This window comes from Pinus tabuliformis, chromosome 3_2 (genome assembly GCF_031772625.1).
Source record: "Pinus tabuliformis cultivar Carrire ecotype Pingquan chromosome 3_2, CPIR1, whole genome shotgun sequence".
Lineage (NCBI taxonomy): Eukaryota > Viridiplantae > Streptophyta > Pinopsida > Pinales > Pinaceae > Pinus > Pinus tabuliformis.
In genome coordinates this window covers 486,797,867-486,815,563 of record NC_142302.1, presented here as the reverse complement: position 1 = coordinate 486,815,563, position 17,697 = coordinate 486,797,867, and the positions used below count along the sequence as shown (strand labels likewise).

At 39.6% G+C, this 17,697-nt stretch overlaps 1 pseudogene across 1 annotated transcript in view; it reads right to left on the bottom strand.

The window, feature by feature from the left end:
* Positions 1 to 17,697, bottom strand: part of LOC149181418 (protein STICHEL-like 1) — a 92,441-nt pseudogene that overhangs the window by 42,164 nt on the left and 32,580 nt on the right. Inside the window, exon 4 of the transcript XR_016257005.1 lies at positions 761 to 980. The product of XR_016257005.1 is annotated as a protein STICHEL-like 1 (transcript). The remainder of the gene's footprint in view (positions 1 to 760; positions 981 to 17,697) is intronic.

Below are 17,697 nucleotides of genomic sequence, written 5' to 3'. Positions count from 1 at the left end.
AATCTGCATCTGATGATTGATAGATATGAGCCAGTGCATTACACTAGTTAAAAGGAAATTTGTTTAGGTGAAATTGAAGAAATGTAGCTGGTAGATTATCAATGACTGCAATTACTGCATTTAACCTATCTCATTTATTTTGTTTTTCTTGTGTGAATTTTGGCTCAACTTCTTAATTCAAAGGGCACATGCTAATACCTGATAAAACATAATGAAATAACCTTTTGTGGAGCATTTTTGGGACTAAACTTATAAGGAAAGTAGTTCAATAAGCCAAAGCAAGTTAGAAATGGCAATATGGAATGGCCAGGAAACCATATAGATGGAGGTAGTTCCATCAAGATTTGGGATGAAATTGCTTGGGATGTTTGCTTATGTCAATTGTTCCTCACAAAATCACTGTTCTACAATGATACAATCATCGTGCCATGAAATGGATGTGTCATCCAATATGTAAAGAAAGAGAAGCTCTTTGGAGGTTATCATGTCCCTGAAATTTGCAGTCAAGACATTGAAAGAATGTGCTGGAACAAAGATTTTGAAATAATGTACTTAAACAATATCAGAGATACCATGAAATGAAAACTGTTATGCTCATTGGCCTTTCGTTCTAAAGTAGCGCAATTTCCTCAAATAGAGGGATTAATATGTTGGTGTAACAATAAATAGACATGCTACTAATATAAAAGCCTGCATTAGGACAAAATGCATTTTCCAGCACGATGCCATCTCTAAAAAACTAAGCCAGAGCGAAACTTACAAGCATGCCTGTGGAAGAATATTCCCTTGTGTTTGTTATCTCCTGCTTTACAACTGCCAGCTAGAATATCCATAATCAGAGTTGCCATTTGTGACATCAAAGCCATGGGTTCAATGCCAGAACCTATCAACTCTCTGACCCTTCTTACAGTACTGGCTGCGTCAGCCGACAAGGCCAAATCCAATAGATCAAGCAACTTTTCATCTGATACAACTCCAACCTACAGAAAAATAATAATAATATTAATGGTCATAATTCCACACGATAAACAAAAAGTGTAACACAAAATGCAGTTCAAGATAAGGTCCTATCAATAATATGTGCATCTTGTTCAGGAGCAACCTTATTTCATCGTCATGGAAAGCTCAAGCCTCATATTTCAGACAGGGAACTTGCAATTTAAAATAATTAGATGGAATGAATTGTAAATAGCACAGATTCATCCTTTCAGAATCAGCCATATGTTATTTTTGTAGATAGCTAGAAGCCTCAACTATCATGTTTCCAGTTAAGATGGGATTTACAATTCAAAAATAAATACTGACAGATTAACAGAATGTCTGTTCCCAATAAAACGTGATTTAATAATTTATTTGAAAACCTTTCTTCTAATGTATGTTGTCTGATGTTATAAGCCTTTTATGCAAGGCTCATCGTCACAGATTGCCACCACGAAGTGAGATATTCACTGGATGGAAATCGATGGAATATAGGATCCAGACCACAATGTATATACAGATTCTTTAACCCAAAGAGCTTGTTCTAGTCAAGTAGGCTTGGATAGACCAAAAATATTTTTTTAATATGGGCCTAGGAAAGAGGATATAAAAAACAATCCTCAAAACCTACCAACATCAACAATAACAGAGGAAATTTATGGATTGATTTTCCAAATGACAGGTTTCCAGGTATTACTTAGTTTTCATCCATCATCTTTATTCAGGTCTTGTTGAGTTTTTCAATTTCTACATCCTTTATTATATGATGTTTGGTGAAGTGATCAACCTTCACCACTACCTTTGCTTCCTCAATATGGATATGGTGCATTTGTTTGATGTATGCTCTGCAAGGGCTGGCCTTTGGACACAATTGTGATATCTGCAGAGTGCTATTTTAACTGAGCATCTGGTTTCACCAATAAATGTGCCTTTTTCTTAGTTACCACGACGTCCCAGAATGGAAAACAACATTTTTCTTCATTTCCATAGTGAATTTAATGTATTCAGACAGGTTACTGATAAGATAAGATAAGTCAATTTTATGTATGTCCAACAAGTGACCATAAGATTGGGTCAATGGGAGTAAAAATAAGTGTCCAGCATGAGTACAATGTGGGAATCCAAAAGCGACTCCAATAAACGCTGAGAGGGGAAAAAAAATAGTACGTCATAAGTCAGCATCTATCCAAGTGAGTCTATAAGTCTGATCAAAGAAACACAAAAGGTACAGCAGTGGTATAAGTGCAAAGATATAAAGGTAGGGTTTGCGAACAGAGAACTTGATCCTGCACAAGAGAGAGAATGAAAGAGAGATGGAGATGATGTCAAGGCCTCTTGGTCCTGATGACCAATGGTCAGCGGTGCAATTAGGCTACTAACTCATTATCGGTGTCTTTCGGTGCCACAAAGGGATCGGCTACATGATCCTTGGTGGGGCATAGGAGTGAGGAAGCTTTGCTTGACCTCAATGGTACTCTAGATTGTCAAAAAGGCCATGTGATGTGCAAAGAAAACCAAGAACTAACTCATATAGTCACATGATGGTGACTAGGAGGCTCTGCCAATATTACAAAGCCTCTAAAACAGAGCCTCTGTTGGTGCTATGTTGAAAGCCTGAAAGTCCACGAAGTAGTTTCCAAGAGCAATGGGAAGTGTCCTTGATAATGGATTTGAATGTGAAGATGTGATTAGTCATCTAGTACTTGGAGAGGGAACCAACCTACCTTATGGTCTTGTTGCCACAAAATCTGGCAGGTCCAATGAGAGGACTCACCGAGCAAGGGCCAGACCCTATGGAAACAATGAGGAAGGGTTGCCACTATCACCTCAGCATCCTCTCTCCTGTTGTTTAGTGGGATTTCAACCACAAAGGAGGCTTCCCTATGCTGCCTACAAAGTATACCAATACTATTGTTCTAGGTAACTTATTTTGGAGGTCTAGAGATAGATTAAGGGCTTGGAAAGGCCTAATATGACCGAGATATTCAAGACTTGCATTCAAAATTTTGAAAGCTAGACCTATGACAAGGCTGCTATGAGTTAGGGTTTCATCAATGTTCTTTATTAAGGTATGCAATGGATATAGTAGCCTTAGAAAAATCCTTAAAATGATCTTCAACGAGAAAGGGGCCAAGGATTTCCAATAGAGACTAGGGCTAATGCAAACAAGAGGGTTTTCAGGTTACTAGGTGTGTGTAACAACAATAAATAAAGATGATGTCAGTCCTTTTAGGGCATGCAAGATGACTTATGATGCTAGATCTTGGTGTTATAAGGTTTATCTGATTTACCCTACAAATTAGAGCCACTCCTATGCAATAAAACAGCACTTCTCACACAAATCGGCCTTTGAAACCCTAGTGGCTGCCCTAGCTGTCTAGGTTAGAGAGGGTTAGGGGAAATTTAATTTGATTTAGGGAAATTAGCACACTTATAGAGATTAGTGCCTTAACCTACAATGGAAAAATGGAGTCTCAAGGAAAATGAATACCAAGGAAGGACTTTGTTGAAGTAAGGGGGGATGCACTAGGGCATCCACTTGCAAAACCCTAGTTACTATTCTTGTGAGGGGAGAAATTAAATATAAGGTCTGCACACAAGGAGTTCCCTTATAGGCTATGAAGAAGATAATTCTACATGCAATAATGAAGCAAAGTTTCACCAATAATAAGCATTTAGTCATGGAGCAATATAAACCCTACTTAAAACATTTAAAGCATGCAAAACATTAAAAATCAGCAATAAACAATAAACTTACAAAATTATTACACAATAGTTCATCTTTCAGTCCCAGAATAGTGTCTTCAAGCCAAAATCACATCCAAGATAAGTCGATTCCACAAAAGATCACATTGTGCCAAAATAGTGAAATAGACAGCTAATTTGCACTCTTTTAGAGAGGCCAAATTCACATGTGCAATGATGAATAATGAAGTGAGGAGAAGGCTCTATTTAAATGAGCCCTCTTTCACTCTCATTACAAGTAAACACTATCTAAAAGCTCTAAAGACATGTTCACTTTTGAGTGTTCCACAAGGAGGTTACAAGCCAACCTCAATGCTCATAGCTCAAAAACAAGACAAAAATGCTATAAAAGCCCACACACGTAGGAATAAATGCTCCAATATTGTGACATCCCCCTCCGAATGAGCTCAATAAGCCCTCAAAATGTGATACAAGAGCTAAAAGGTGCTCCATATTCCAAGAAAGTCTCAAGGATCATGTACAAGCCATCCAAAGTATCTTTATGCCAAGACTTCATGCCCAATAAGTGCCCTACGTCACCTTCACAAGAGAAAAAGGGGTCACATGCAATCAAATCTCTCGAGCGTTAGGGATACAAGGTGATGTGTGTTTCCACACAATCTAGTGGGGCCTTAGGAGGGGAACCTATGGGACAACTAACAGACCAAGCAACAACAATGGGACAAAGACACATTGTCACCTTAGTCAATATACCCTGCTCTTTATGGACTTTCACTAATGGGAGGAGTCTCGATAAGAAGGAAATCACTTGTAATGGTAATGTTAATGGCAAGGTATGAAGTGATTCCCAAGGCCCATTCAAAGAGAGGCACAATGATGGCTCAATGCTTTAGAGGAGCTAAAGGCTCTCCAAGAAAGACCACCGATGGAAATCAAAACTTAGGGCTTGAGATTTGCAATAATGATGAGTATGCCTAAGGTCAAGACTTCCAAGATGAGATAGGACCTCTCAAGGAGCTTTATAAGATGATTTGATATTTCAAATAGGCTCTTCGCTTCTTTTGAGAGACCTAGTGAGGACTTACACTAGACCTAGGGTTTTTGGAATAATCATGGGAGGAGTTCCTCCAAGGTATTCACTAGGTCAAGGTAAGAGGGATGAAAGGGCCATTTGTGATTTATCTATCGAATACAAGGCTCATATGACCCTCAAGAAGGCCACCTTATCCAAGGAAAACTAACTAGGTTTCCCTTCTAAGGCGTGCAAATTTATGGGGAAATAACTGTGGGAATTCCACCACAAACTGAGATCCTCTAGAGGAGACACAAAGGAAGAATTCTATCCAAACAGAGTTTGAAAATTCCTCATCTAAAGAATTTTGTTGGATGCCCTAGATAGACATCCAAGGAAAGAGGGGCTGAAATTTTGGAGGGGAGAAAAGAGAGGGCGATCACCAACTTCTCGGACTAGTGCCTAGTCCCTTGGGCTATGGAGTCTAAGCTGATTCAAAATTTTCCAAAACCATCTCTAAGGAGGCAAAGAAATGATGCCCTAGCAACGAATCTTTAACATTTACCCACTCAAGATTTATGGATTTTCATGGAAAGAAAACAAAATTTCATCCATTACAAACATTCATTTATTGTCATGCAATAAGTAACATATGAAATTGCCAACCAAATAGCCTTTCACAATGATATTCAACAAATTAGGGCACAATAGCATTAACTAGTCACAACAGTTCCATACATTATACATTATTCAAGAGAAAAAAAAATCAACAAACAAGGCTTACAAGATGACAATAAGATATATCCAACCACAAATCATGAAGTAGCTCCAAAGAAGATCGAAATTCTAGCTTCCAAATATATCAAAATGCATCAAAGAGTCTTCGCTAGCATCCAAGAGAAAAGTGTTAAATCCAAGTGTTGATGATCTCTCACAAATGAGACTCATCTCTATTTATATGAGTCTCTCCTAATTTGATTCAGCCTAATTAGCCCCAAAAATTATAAAATAGTGTGCTAGATAGAAGTCTTGGTGACAAGCCCACCAAGTAGCTAATACAAGTTATGAAAAAGTCATCCATAAGTGAACCAAAATAATGATGTCATGATAAATAAGGGCCATTGGAGGGCATCATTGAGTACTCTATTAGTTTTTGGTAGCATCAAACAAGTGTTCTAGTCTCGATTTATATCAGAGAGGCTAAAGAACACAAGATCTCCAAAACCTAGAAAAGGTTTCAGGAGAAAACACCTAGAGACAGCTCAATTAAGCTAATTGATCAATAATTAAAAAATGCCTAACTCTAACTTAGGAAAATTGATTAATTAAAAACAATTAATTGAAAAATATCAAGAAATCTCTAGAGACTCGCACAGCTAGAGTCTAAGATGATCTTAGCCGTTGATAACGATTTAATCGTGGTCATTGGTGATCGAACGAGAGATTATAAGAGCAGATCGATGGGATGGAGATACATACACATGAGACACATCGAACAAGAGGGAGAGTGAGCTCCTTGGGCAGATCGAGCTATCTAGTTGCAGAGATTCAGTAGGAAGTGCAGTTCAAACCAGAGAAGGAGAAGCATTAGTGATTGAGGGAGAAATGGGGACATTTCCATAAGAGATTCCCAACAATAGAGCGACAATAGTAGGGAGGCCAAAACATTTCTGCAAAGAGGCTAAATAGGTAGTGCGAGAGGCCAGAAAACCTAGTGCGAGTGCCAAAAGAGAGATTGTTTCAGTTGTCAGAGGTCGAGAAGATAATCCAGAAGGCAGAGTGAATTTTTCCAAAGGCAAAGGGAGGCAGGACGGCTCATTTGGAGATAGCTAGCAAGTCGTACGATTTTCCCAGGCCAAGCAGTGCGAATTCCTGGAGGTTGAGTTTCTTAGTGGGGTTCGAACAGGTCAGAAGGACACTGAGATTATTTGCAGAAGGGAGAAAAATTCTCCAAATTATTTTGCCAGTAGATTCTCTCGAGGATTGCCAATTTGGCATCCATATTTTTGTACTCAGATTTTGTTGCTGCATAATAATAAAAATAAACGCTCATTTGTTGCACTGATTTTCCCTTCAAGGTTTTTATGAGGACTATTTGTCCAAAAATATTGGTGTCATTTTTATTGTGTGTGCATCTATTTTCTCAGTTCTAGTTTATTTTCCACAGCAAAATTTTATTGTGAAGAATTGTTGTATGATTTATTCATTATTTTCCATAACAAATAAATTGCTAATTATGCAGTTAGAAGAATAAATTTCCATTTGTTGCAATTTAAGGAAATTTCACATGGTATCAAAGTGTTGAAGATCATATTAGAGGCTCAGTAACAAGAAGGAGAAATTATGCAAGTTCAGAGGGAGTTTTGAGCACAAATTTCTTAGATATGTGCAGGGCACCAGGAAGTGTGAATTTGCAGAGGTAGAGGGTTTGATTTCCAAATCCAAGTTGGAGGAAAATTTGAGTAGCCTCAGAAGTAGAGTTTGCAAGTTGTGGATTTGCCAGATAGAGGGTTCTGGTGAGCATATCTGAGCACAGTTGGTTTGCAGCAACAGATCAACATTGGGTGGAAGACAAAAGCACATAGAGAAAGAGGAATTTTCGGTTTTCTCATAGGGTTTCTATATCTAGATTCAGGAGGAGATCCGACATTTCCAGTTGCAATTGGCCATGTTGCCACACAATCTAGCAGGGATCCAAGGAGGGGTACCTAAGGGACAACTAATAGACCAAATGACAACAATGGGACAAAGACCCACTGTCATCTTAGTCAGTGTCCCCTTCTCTTTATGGACTTTCACCAATGGGAGGAGTCTCAATATGAAGGAAATCACTAGAATTATAAGGTCAATGACTAGGTATGGTGTGATTTCCAAAGCCCATTCAAAGGAGAGGCTTAGATAATGGCTTGCTTGCTTCAAAAGCAAGATAAGGGCTCTCCAAGAAAGGCTTATGGGGAGGAGGAGGCCTAGAACTAGGAAGAAATGATAATCAATACAGGGGATACACCTCAAGGCTTCCTAAGGGAAGAAAATGGACCTCTCTTAGGGTTTTGTGAGATGGTGATCATACAAAGACTTGGGACCATAAGAGACCTAGGGGATCCAAGCAAGGCCTAAGATTTGTGAAATTTCGAGGATAATAAGATACCTAGGTCAAGCAAGGATGATAGAGATCCAAGAAATATTAACCTCCAGCAAGTTTTCAACAATAAATGACCTCAGGAATAACACTAACCAAAAAGGTCTAAGAGCAGAAATGATGTTGGAGCTAGGGCTCAAGGTTTCTCTCAATCTAGCCATGGGATTTGCTTCAAATTTTGAGGATACCTAGAGGAAACCCCAGCGCAGTAGCAGGCCAACTCGCTCTTTAAAATGACCTCCCTAATGCATTTCTCACTAGGCCCTAATTAGCATTTTAGGGTTAGGGCTATGTTGCGGGGGAGCACCCCCCACCCTCGATCTCGCTCCCAATCCGCGCTCCGGGTGGGAGCGACTCGGGAGCGGGTCAGAAGCACGCTCCCGAAATCACTCCCAAAATGGGAGCGATTTCAGGAGCGCGCTCCCTAAAAAAAATTTCGCTCCCTACCTTTTCGGGAGCGATTTCGAGAACGTTTTGCCTTTTTTGCAATTTTTTTTTTGTAGTAATGTTTGAAATGCAAATTTTTTTGAAGGAAACAAATAATTTTTGAGTGGGGCAGCTTAATGATCAAGTCTAGGCCCTAGTATTGATATGCTATTCATGGTAATGTTAAATTCTTAAAGTAAAAGTGACATTTTCCTCATATTCATTTTCATCCTTTTACTTAAATTTTTAACATTACCATGAAATGACTCAGGGTGTTTGAGAGTGGTTCCGGCCTCATTGGATTTCATATGGAGAAAGTAGAATTTTAGATTTCATTCAAAATCCAGCAGACTTATCAGTTTTTCAGGATTTCAGGATTGGGGGATTGCAATGTTTCCATTGAATTTTGTCATGTATTAGGGTATGGAACTCGTATTTAATCAAGAGCACCAATCCCTCTATGTACCTTGATGTTAGTGACATTGGTTGTCGAACTCCTCTATCATGACCCTCCTAAAAATGTACGCATCACTCAAACAAAATCTTGACTTGACATGCTATGCTTGTTCTATCTTATGTTAATGCTTAGAGGGTGATATTAATGACAAAGATCCCTATACAGATACAGAGGTAATGACAAAGATACCTCTGGATATTAATGCTTAGAGGGTGATATTAATGACAAAGATCCTGATTTTCCAACAAGACTAAAAAATTAGACATTTCTCGTGGTGGCAAGAGGCCCAAGCATAAGAAATAGATAATAGATTTACTTCTCTTTTCTAGTTTCTAGTAGCTTTTATAACTATTGTCTCTTTCATATTTATTATGATATTTTTTTAAACAATATATGACAATTTAAGTTTGAAGTTGGCAATTATAACTCATTAGTAATGAATTATGAATATGATGCTTCATGAAAGTTGAAAGTTGTTTCATTTCATTTCATTTTATAGCATTTCATTTCATGTTAGATATTATTTTTTGTAATGGTTACACTTAGCTTACAAGTACAACTTTGGTGATCAATGATGATAAATGTTATATATTAAATTTTGAAAGCATTGATGAATCATGAGACTCAATATGTTGTATGTTACTGTGTTACTAACTTGTGGACGTAGTTGATGAAGATTATAACTTCTAGATGATTGTTGTTGTATGGTTCAATCTATGTTTTTTTTATGTTTTTTATATCTAATTCATTATTCTACATGTTTTTGTTGACATATATGTATCAAAATATAAAATATAAAATATATATATATATTATATAAAAAACGCTCCGGGATTCGCTCCCAAACCGGGAGCTTCTGAAAATGCCGTTCCCGCTCTCGTTTTCGCTCCCGCTCCCAAGTAACATTGGGTTAGGGTAGAAAATGGGACAAAGTGAAAGAAAAAGGATGAGAGGGTTGGCCACCATGGGACTTGACTAGTTCCTAGACCATTGGGAGTATGGATTCATGGGTGCTAATAGTCGGCTAAATTGACCTTCAAGGAGGCTAAAAGAGGAATCCCTAACTACCTCTTTCAACAATTACCTTCGTTACATTAATTAATGGAGTTTCATGGAAAATTTATGCCAATTTTCCACTAGGAACATTCATTTCATATCATCAATGAGTAACACATGAGAAACTTCCCAAGATCACAATTTCATGCCATATCAACTAAATTAGGGCATAAATCTTCGCTATGTGAAAGAATTCCATGCATTAGACATTTACATAAAGATATTCAACACGAAAAGGCACTTACTAGAAAATATGAAGTATATCCATCCATCAATAATGCATTTAGAAGCTCCAAAAAAATAGCAATATATCCATACATCAAAGTGCATCCCAAAAACATCCAAATTCTCTCCAAAATGCAGGCTGAAATCCTCTAAAGAGGCCAGCGAAAATCCTCTAAAGTGTGATGATCCTTTACAAATGAGGCTAACTTTTATTTATATGAGCCTCAAGGGGTTCAATTTAGTCTAATTAGCCTATCTAAGCCACTAAAACATATTTTAATGGCCAAATAACACTAACCTTGATGACAAGCCCACCAAATAGCTCATAAGTACTCAAGAAGCCTTCCTAATGAGGTCGAAATGATAGAATAATGGTGCAAAAGGTTCGTTGGAAGGCCTACATAAGTCCTCCCTGTGCCAAGATGAAGAGGAGGGCTCTCGTAATGATGACCAAGGGTTTGGCCCCTTGGTTTCCAAGCAAAACATTTGTGGTGCCCCCAAGTGGCTGTGGGCAATGTAACAGGAATCGCCGATTCCTGCGATTAATCGCGATTTTGGGTCGGATCGGCGGCAGGAAGACTCGATTCGAAACTTTACACGTGTACTCGCGTTGACCGAGTTTCACTCGTGGTCAACGCGAGTTTGAATCGCGATTCATCCGATTTTCCCGACTCTGCGATTTGTTGGCGAGTCCCGCCAATTTCAAATAGGGTTTTCGCTCCTCGGTTCCGGTTTTGCGGTTATAAAATCCGTCGATTGTTGGTTGATAGCGCGTTGGTGATACATTGGTTGATAGCGCGTTTGGAATCTTGGATAGCGCAGACTCCAGAGGCAGAGCCGTAGAGTGAGCACGCTGTGACGCTGCACAATAAGCACAGCATTCGACCAGGCCACGGGCACCACAGAGCAGCGTAGACCGCAGCACGGGCACCACAGAGCAGGCTGCAGCATTCAAACTTGGAAGCCGCATAGCCTGCGTCACGCGTGAGCCTTCAGCGGCCAGGCTTGACGGTCACGTAACAAAACTCAAGAGGTAGCTCGGGTTCCCGGTTTTCTAAGTGATATTCGACGTAAATTTTATTATTTAAAGGCAGAGGCAAGATATGTGAACAGTGAAAGATTAATGTTCACGCTGCACGGTATCACAGTTCACAACTTCACTCGAGTTATGGCTTCCCTCCATGCACTGACAACACTACATAGCAATTTTCCTTTCAAATTAATTCCATTTGTTATTGACCAGTTTTACGACTAGATGCGTAATCTTTTCTAAATTCCAATTTGCTAATACGTGCATCAGGACATAGTTTTTAAACTAAGTCTAAAGCCAGGTATGTGGATTCAGCTTCAGTTTTGGAGTCTTGGTCCGTGCCTGCCAAATTGCCAATATCGAAAACTAGGCATTTTGTTGTCATGTTGTCTCTTGTGTTTCATGATTCATCCGCTACATCCTTTCCCTTTGTTCTCCTTCGAGGCATGATTTTAGTTTGAAATATAGAACATGTGATTGCTGACTTTGGAATCAATGTTGTTCTGTTTTGCATGCTTGAAACTGTCATTTAATGGCAATCTGCATAGCACTTAGTATGATATCACTTAGATCATCAAAACTTTGTCAATGTAATGTCAACGAGATATGACTACTGTAGCAGCACCGAGACACTGTGATAGATCTCAGAAGTTAAAAGTTGTTGTTCACTCATTTTAAAATTTATATATAAATTTGCAGATAATAGATATATCTGTTTATTTGTAACAGCACTCAAAGTGCTTCTAAGTTCTTATAGATTTGCTTATTAAGTTATTTCCAGTTTCCACAATCTTGATTCTTGACACAGACAGACTTTGTTTAGTTTGTTGCTGTTGATGTCTTGACTCTTGACTCTTGACTCTTGAGTCTTGACAGCATTGATGTCTTGAATCTTGATGTCTTGATCTGCTTAAGCCTTCTGTCCAGCAGAAAGGAAAAAGAGGGGTTCTGTCTTCATTTAATTTTTTAGATTTCTAGCATATTTTAAATTTTTGGATAATTTTTAAATTTGTTTTTTTGTTGTCTTTCACAGGAGCCACAAATAAAATAGAAGCCAGACTCCAGACTCCAGAGTCCAAATCTTAACAGAAGCCACAAATTAAACACAAGTTCAAAGCAACAACAATGCCGAGAGAGAAGGACTTTGCTTGGGCTTATTGTGACAGGATTCCCGGAGACCCCAGGCTCCTTTGTAAATTTTGCAAAACAAAATGCAGTGGAGGCATTTATAGATTCAAGTTCCACCTTGCACAAATAACTGGCCATGATATAGGTATTTGTGACAAGGTTGACGACAATGTCAAACACCAAGCAGCCTTGGCCCTTGAAATGTTAGAGCAGCATAATGCAAAGAGAGCAAAGCAAACTGCTGAAATAGGAAATGTTGGAGCTGATAATTTTTCTGCCACTAGCCCCATGTCACCTCAATCTCCTGAATCCTCAATGCCGTTCCCAAGTTTTCCACACATGGCTCCAAGGCCAAGTCAAACTCAAAGCCATGCCAGCCCTTCAACTCCTTCCTTGAACACTGGAGGTGGAAACATAAACGCCTTTTTTGCTCCCCGCACAAAACCCGGTTCCCAACCTACCTTGGATGGCACTGGTTGGAAAAAAAATATCCATAGGCAGGCAAGGAAGGCCATTGCTAACTTTTGGTACTATTCTGACATACCTTTCCACTGTGCCAGAAGTCCTTATTGGCAAGCTATGATTGATGCAATTGCTGTTGTAGGTCCAGGGTTCAAAGCCCCTACATCAGAGAGCCTTAGGACAGATATGTTGTTAGAGAGTGTTGAAGATGTCATGCTTGTGCTAGCTGAGTTTCGTTCATCATGGGTAGAAACAGGGTGCACCATCATGAGTGATGGATGGACAGATCAGAGGAATAGAACTTTAATAAATTTCCTTGTATCTTCTCCCGCAGGCACAATGTTTCGCAAGTCAGTGGATGCTTCAGATAAGGTTAAGACTGCCCAACTTATCTGTGAAATGATGGAGGAAGTCGTTCAAGAAGTGGGAGAAGAAAATGTTGTACAAATTGTCACCGATAATGCAGCGAATTATATGGCTGCTGGTAGACTTTTTGAGATGAGGCACCCCACTATTTTTTGGACCTCTTGTGCTGCCCATTGCATAGATTTAATGCTTGAGGACATTGGTAAGCTTCATTGGATACATGAGGTTGTGGAGAAGGCAAAATCCATAACCAAATACCTATACAACCACACTATTGTCCTAAATGCTATGAGAATATACACTGAAGGTAAAGAAATTGTTCGACCTGCAGTGACTAGATTTGCAACAAATTTCATATCTTTGCAATCTGTGGCTGAGCAAAAGATAAATCTGAAGAGGATGTTCTTGGGACCTGAGTGGATGGGATCTAAACATTCCAAGACCCCTGAAGGCATCGAAATTGCTGCACTTGTGTTTAATGATGGCTTCTGGAAAGATGCCGAAGAAATTATTGCTGTGACGGAGTCCCTTGTTAGAGTTCTCAGGTACTTTTAGTCTTTTAACTTTTTCATTTTTTAAATTTCATTTCAAGCTTCTTTTTATTTACAATGTTTCATATTTCTTTAAATTTGAATGCTTGAACTTTCAGGATGGTTGATGGTGACAAACCCGCTATGGGTTACATTTATGAGGCGATGGATCTTGCAAAGGAGGCCATCAAAAGAAGATATGGGGATGATGAGACAAAGTATATGCCTCTTTGGGACATTATAGATGCACGTTGGGATAGGCAATTGCATTCCCCCTTACATGCTGCTGGGTACTTCTTAAACCCACAATATTTTTATGATAAGAGCAAATTTAATGAGGATGGGGAGGTTGGCAGAGGACTTATGACATGCTTGGAAAGGTGCTTCTCTGATCCAGAACAACAAAGTCGTGTCTTTTCCCAACTACAAGATTATAGGACACCATCTAAATTGTTTGCCTATACCAGTGCTATAAGACAAAGGTCAAAGATGTTGCCAGGTACCAGCTTGAAGGCTTCATCAATTCATTAAATTTGTTTAAACTTTATTTTGTATGTTAAATGTTTTATTAAATTTTATTTTCTTTTTAAGTTTTTACTATTTACTAATTTGGTACTTCTAGTCTTCTACTCACAAACCCTTACCACTTGCTAGGTCTTTGGTGGCAAAACTTTGGTAGTGATACACCAGATTTGAAGAGATTTGCCATTTGAATCTTAAACCAAGCATGCAGTGCTTCAGGTTGTGAACGCAACTGGAGCATGTTTGAGAAAATACATTCTAAGAAGCGCAACCGATTGACACAAAAGCGCTTGAATGACCTTGTATTTGTCCATTACAATCTACGACTTCGCAACAAACAAATACAAGGTGAGATTCGAGAGCTTGAATTTGAAGGTTTCATAATCTAGTTCGTACTTTAAAAGTTTAAAGTTCAAACTTCAAAGTGAAATTTTAATTCACATTTCAATTTTCAATGTCTCATGATAATGACAGGTATTGATCATTCACCAATTGACCTTGAAGAGTTAGATTTGCAAGCTACAAATGCGGCAGAATGGGTTCAATTAGATGAGCCTCCTCTTTTTAGCCTTCATGACTTGGAGAACTTTGAGAGTCAAGCAAGCGAAGGAGCGGGAGGAATTGCTTCTAGTTCTCACTCTTAAGAGTCTTAGACTCTTAGTTGCTGATTTTTTTCTGATTAGTATGCAGTTTTTTACTTTTTTGTAAACTTTTAGAAGCATATGCTTCTAAGGACTCAAGACTCAGTGCTTTGGATCATGTGTGGACTCATAACATATATGAGATACTTATTTATTCATGATATTTTGGACATCTATTGATATTATGCATTGTTTGGACATACCTTTACCCAATATTAATGAAAAATGGTTTTTTTAATTCAATATATGTGTATATTTTTATTTAATGAATTTGCCGATTTTTTCCCGATCCGATTAAAACTTTCGCTCTTTTGGCTCGCCGATTTATTGCCGATTCCGTGTCTGGTAACATTGGCTGTGGGGCACAAAGAATGGTCTCATGGGTCTCCAATGGATCAAACAAGTTGATGCTCCATCAATAAGGGCCAGAATGATGATGCAAGCCCTCCTAACAAGACAAAACCCCATCTGGGCCCTGGATCAACTGCCAAGTGTCTGGTGCAATTATGTGGCCAGCTGGGCAATGTGGTCCAAGTGCATCATCATTTCTATATAGTTGGGCATGAGAAAGCAATATGTGGCATTGAAGAAGCCCATGGCATAGTAATCAATGCTCTGTTGTGGTGGAGAACCATGACTCTCAACGCTCACCCTATAAGTGTCATCATGACCCCCTGGAGGGCTTAGATCCCATTTAGGAAGGCCAAGTCCAAGATGAAGACCCACCTACAATCTTGTATAAGATCCAATGCTTCTCTTCACCTTCTAGTAAAACAATTCATTAGTACAATTGAGCAAATAAGCTTGCCAACCAGGGGCAAAGTGGACACTTCATAGTGGCATGCTCTTCCAAATGGACTTTAGAACGTACAGGGGTTTCCTTGCTCAATAAGAGAGGTTAATAAAGGACCCTATTAGGTGGTTTCAACCTCTAAGGGAGTGACAAGGACATGATACATCTGTCAAATGGCAAGTGTCATGTGAAATGATGGTGGAATGATGGTGGAACGAAGTGGGGCAGCAGGGAAGGCTACAAGCTACATGCCATGGTACAAGGGTAGCTAGAATGAAGGAAGGCTCCAAGCTACATGCCATGGTAAAAGGATAGCTAGAATGAGGGAAGCCTACAAATGGGTGTATAGATGTAGGAGGGAGCAATCGTGGTACATAAGTTACCCCAACCTTTGTTTTTCCACCCTTCTTGATATGCCTTTTGCCTTTTATTGATTTTTCTTTCTTTAAACTGCTTGGGGCCAAGGAATGAGAGCACGATGCATATGGTATAGCGGTGATTACCCCCTTAAGGTTGGGTAGTTCATCACCGACCAGGAGTTCGGAAAATCATGGGTTCCTTAATGATACAGAGACCTCACATAGGGGCCCTAGGAACTAGGGTGATGGCCATAATGATAAGGGGTAGAGCTCATGTTTGGCTTTTGCCCACACGCTAATTTTTATGTCCCGGCCATCTTTTGCATTTTATGGTACATTTCTTGTTGTAAGTGGCCAAATTATGCTTTTAACTTTCTTTTTAGCTGCATCAACCTCCGGGGCATCGTTCCAAGCCTAACCCAAAGTGTGGACAAGGGGAGAGGGAGGGTAACTCCTTATGGACCCAATGGAAAAATGTGGACACAAATGGGAAAAGAGTGAAAACAGGTTATAATGAGCGGAGGGGAGTGATGTATATGGTGTCGGGAAGCAGGGCCATGCAACTAAAATCGGGGTTTTCCATGTAGTGTCACTCCTAAAGCTAGTAGTCAATAAAGGAGATCCCACAGGACTAGAATACAAAATTAACCACCAAGTTGGGACAAGGGAACAAGAGTGCAGACCAAGCCCATTCTTTCTGCCAAATCCCCCCACTAATCCATGTCCAAAAATGTCCAAGGAAAGCAAGGAAAAGTACCCAACTTCATAATGAAAAGCCATACCTTCGGGGTTGGAAGACCCATCTTCAAACATATGATCATAACAGATGGGTGAGGACACATAATGGTTGGCTCAAGTGATGGAGAATGGTGGCACATCAAGGTATCTGGTGGCTGCAAGGGGTTTCTGGTCATCAGCTGAAGACAAATCTAGGAGAAAAAATCTCCTATAAGGGTCACCCACTAGAGGTGGGTAACATGCCTTAGCAGTTTTGCCAATCAGCCAATGCAAGCTTCAGGAGCATCAGATCGTGTGCCAGGTTCCACATAAATACTTTCAGAAGGTTAAGCGAGTTGCCCAATTGAGGTGTTGCAAGCAGTGTGAGTATCGAAGGACATTTAGAGGCAAACAGGAGCAAATATGTGCATTCCTAAGGGAGTGCGAGTAGTAGAAGCAGGGTCGCGGGAAAGAAAGGGAGTTTTCTGGTTCAATTTCCCACTTTTTGAGTCTTCGCAAGGATGGCCACAGCAGGTCTTAGAGATCAGGATAGACTAGACAGAGCCTCAAATTTTGACGTCTGGAAAGCCAAAATGCAGTTTCTTTTAGATGAGCATGGTCTGAAGGAGTTTGTGACAAATGTTACATAGCCTACAGACCCACAGCAGCAGGCTACCTTCAAGAAAGAGATGGCCAAGGCAAAAGAGAATGGTCTTGGATGGGGTCCGAGATCATATCGTTCCACACATTGCAGAAAAAGCAACAACAAAGGAGATGTGGGATGTCGTTGTAAAACTATACCAGGATCCATCAGAGAATCGTAAAATGATTCTCAAGGAGAAGCTGAGGACCACAAAGATGTACAAGCGAGAAGGCATGACTCCCTATCTCACCAGAATCCAGAATGTTGGTGATGAGCTTGTAGTTGTAGGGGAGAAGCCTGATGACAAAGAGCTTGTGCGAGTCGCTATAAATGGATTTTAAAAAGAGTGGAGGCCTTTGTCCAGGGGATCATTGGACAAGATCAATTACCTAATTGGGAACGTCTATGGAGTGACTTCACGGAAGAGGAGTTGAGGCTTAGCCTTGTCAAAGGCAATATTAACAACAATAGTAGAGGACCAAAGGATGAGGAGGAGGAAGAGGAGAA